Source organism: Octopus bimaculoides, chromosome 14, assembly GCF_001194135.2.
Source record: "Octopus bimaculoides isolate UCB-OBI-ISO-001 chromosome 14, ASM119413v2, whole genome shotgun sequence".
Taxonomy (NCBI): Eukaryota; Metazoa; Mollusca; class Cephalopoda; order Octopoda; family Octopodidae; genus Octopus; species Octopus bimaculoides.
This window is the reverse complement of record NC_068994.1, coordinates 21,883,987-21,888,295: the sequence shown is the minus strand read 5'-3', so window position 1 is coordinate 21,888,295 and position 4,309 is coordinate 21,883,987.

Below are 4,309 nucleotides of genomic sequence, written 5' to 3'. Positions count from 1 at the left end.
TATATACATATATACGTACATACATACATACATACATAAATACATACATATATATATATATAATATAAATAACATATATATATATATATCATTCATTCATTCATAAATATAAATACACATACACGAATGTGTGTGTGTGTATATAGTTATATATCTATAAATATATACATATGATATATTATTATTATATTACATTATATTATATCACAAAGGGTCAGTTTCTACTGCAAGAGGAAACTTATAAGTAACTGTTACCCTTTACAATATAAAATATGAGAATCCATTCTATATTTTGTATCAAGTTCTACATTTGATAATGTTTATTCACAGTATAACAAACAACCATAAATGTCATGTATGTCAAACATTCACAATAATACACACATACACATATTTATGCATATATATATGTGTGTGTGTGTGTGTGTGTGTGTGTGTGTGTGTGTGTATGTATGTATATGTATGTATACATATATGTATGTGTGTGTATGTATGTATGTATGTTTGTATGTATATGTATGTATATATATATATAAATATATATATATATATGTAATATTGGTTCCAAATTTTTGGCAAAAAACCAGCAGTTTTGGAGGCAGGGCATAGTTGACTACATTAACCCCAGTGTTTAAATGTTGCATATTTTATCAACACTAAAAGGATGAAAGGCAAAATTTCAACTCAGAATCCTAAGACAATGAAACGTTGCTAAACATTTTGCCTGATGTACTAACAATTCTGCCAGTTTGCTGAATGTTAATATTATGATTAATGGTTAAGGCAGCAAGCTGGCTGAATCATTAGTTTGCATGTCAGACAAAATGCTTGGTGGCATTTCTTCCATCTCTTTGTGTTCTGAGTTCATATTCTGCCAAGGTCAGCTTTGCCTTTCATCCTTTTAGGGTCGATAAAATAAGTATCAACTGAACACTGAGGTCAATGTAATCAACTAACCCCCACTCCCTACAATTGCTGGCTTTGTACCGAAATTTGAAAGCATTATTATTCAGATGATAATTATTGCAATTAAGGTGGTGAGCTGGCAGAATCACTATGTAGTGAACAAAATGTTTTGTAGCATTTCTTCTCGAGCTTTACATTCAGAATTCAAATTCCACAAAGGTTATTTTTCCTATTTTGGGTCACTAAAATAAGTACCACTTGACCTCTGTCTCCCAAAAGTTGCCAGCTTCATACCGAAAATTGAAACCATTATTATTATTATCATTATTAAAGTTATCATTATTATTATTATGATTATTACTACTACTACTACTACTACTACTACTACTTCTATTAAGGCAAAATCATCAGCACATTGGGCAAAATGCTTATTAGCATTTTGTCCATCTTTGCGTTTTGAGTTCAAATTCTGCCAACGTCAACTTTGTCTTTCATACTTTCAGGGTCTATAAATTAAGCCAATGTAAACCATTTACCCACTCCCCAGAAATTGCTGGCCTTGTACTAAAATTTGAAACCATTATTATTATTATTACTACTTATATTTTGGTCAAGTCAGTCCCTTGCAACTCTGGAGTTTTGCCTGTGTTTTCACAAGGTGACCGTGAAAGTTATGACTTATTTCATGGCCATGTAAACACACAAACAGAACTCCAGAGAAGTAAGAGACTGGTTTGGCCAACATAGAAATAGATTTAATCTCTACTATAGTATGGTGTACTCTTTCTTCCAACAGTCAACACTAAACAAGTATATATATATATATATATATATATATATATATATATATATATATATATATATATATATATGTATGTATGTATGTATGTATGTATGTGTGTATGTATGTTCATAGTAAAGGCTATTTGCCAACATAATGTGGCTCTCATGGAAGGGACAATGTTACTGTTGTTTAGCCACAAGAAACATCATTTCTAGCTGTCTATATGACACAATATCTGTGTCCTTATATTTTCAAACAGGGAGTTCAGCATACATATAGTCACATATAAAAAAAAGTATACATATATTCTTGTGTGTGTGTGTGTGTGTGTGTGTGTGTGTGTGTGTGTGTGTGTGTGTGTGCGTGCGTGCGTGCGTGCGTGCGTGCGTGTGCATGTGCATGTACAATTTCAATATGTAAATTGTTGTAAATGTCGAGTTGTGTCCCTTGAACAGTGATTATAAGATAACTACCAAACTGAAGTATATATGGTCAATGCAACTGACTTTGAAGGTGGTTCTTCAATATGGCCACAATCCAATGACTGAAGCCAGCAAAAGAGTATATCCTCAATAAACATAGAATAACTTGGCAAATTTTAACAATTGTAAACTTCCTTCTAGATTTTATTCTATATTTAACTCAAAATCAATTACTTAATTCAGCTTTTAAATCTGATGCTAAATGGTATGAATTCATGTGCGTCTTTTGTATAGATGATTTACAGCATATAAACATAAGCATACACACACACACACGTTTATTTATTTTATTTATTTATTCATCTGTATATACATATATGTATGTTTTAATATATATATGCATACATACATACATACATACACACACACATATATATATATATATATATATATATATGTTTACACATTTATTTATATACATATATATGCATACATACACATATACGTATGTAATGTGTGTATATGTATGTGTATATATCTACATGCATACTTACATACATTCATACATACACGCTAACACACATGCACACACACACACACACACACACACACACACACACACACACACACACACACACACACACACACACACACACACACACACATAAATGTACATGTATCTATATATTTCATAAGATTCTATTCAAGATCAACATACTACACATCAATGACAAAAATACATTCACTTTCACATGTATGTATGTATGTATGTAGACATGTATTACATATGCAGCTACATCTAAATTGATGCATGCCTGACAACTGTTATGGATTTTAATCCATTAACAGAATTTCACATATGTCTTTTGTAGAGGTTGCTTTTATCATTCCAAAAGAAGGAAACTCAAAAATCATATACTATTATAGCTGGTGATCAAGTTAAAATGACTGTAGATGGGACTGATAGGAATACTAAAAAATCTTTATTAAATAACTTAAAAGTAAGACTATCATGCATGCTGGCTGATGGCTCTCTCTGACTGATACACCTACAATAATTTCAGTCAGCTTTTCATTCTACTTTTTCCTCACAATGTGCAGAAATTTGAGTATGGATTAAAATCTGCTGTTAAAACACACATAATGCGAATATGTGTTTGATTAAAAAGAATACAATATTGGCAGACATTGGTATATGTGTGTGTACGTGTATATATATGCATGTGTGTGTGTGTGTATGTATATATATATATATATATATATATATATATATATGTGTGTATGTATGTATGTATGTATGTATGTATGTATGTATGTATATTAGGTCGTCAAGTGTGAAATTTGTAGCAAAGAAAATAAGTTTGCTAATGTTTTATAGATACAAGGAATAGTTTTATTCATCAAAGTATGCACCCATATTGTCAATACACTTTTGCCATTTCAGTGGTAGCTTGTCCAACCCAGAACTGTAAAAGCCCGGCAATCTAGAGTCAATAAAATCATGGAAGGCCTGTTTTACGGCATCGTCGGAATTAAAATTTTTTCCTATTAAAAATGTTATCCAAATTCTGGAAGAAGTGGTAGTCAGTGGGGGCAAGAATAAGTGAGTATGGTGGATGATGGAGATATTCCAACTCCAACTCCTGTAGTTTCGCCAATGTCATTTTTGCGATGTGTGGTCTAGCGCTGTCTTGCAGAAAAATAGGAATGGATCTGTTGACTAATCTAGGCTGCTTTTTTGTAAGTTTCTGCATCATTTGGTCCAGTTGGCTGCAGTATACTTTGGCCTTGATTGACGAGCCAGGTTTAATGAAATAATAATGGATCATACCTGCGCCAGACCACCAGACACACACCATCAGCTTTTGATGAATTTTATTTTTTAGACTGTTTTGGTGGCTTGTCTTTGTCCAACCATTTTGTTTCTGGTCAACTGCATTGCTCATTTGTGAGGTCAAAGTTACCAGAACGAAATTTTGCAAACTAATTTGATACTGTCATTAATATTCTGAGTTGTCTGTGATGCTGTATTTCCAAGAAAGAACTCACATTTCAAAACTGTATGAATTTCCGACTTAACCATCTCTAAACAAAAATAGCAAAAAACGGTTTATAAATACTTTATAAAGTGCAGAATGAGTTAGAATAAAGAAATAATAAAAAATAAAGACTGTTAAAATATAATAATGGCGCAAAA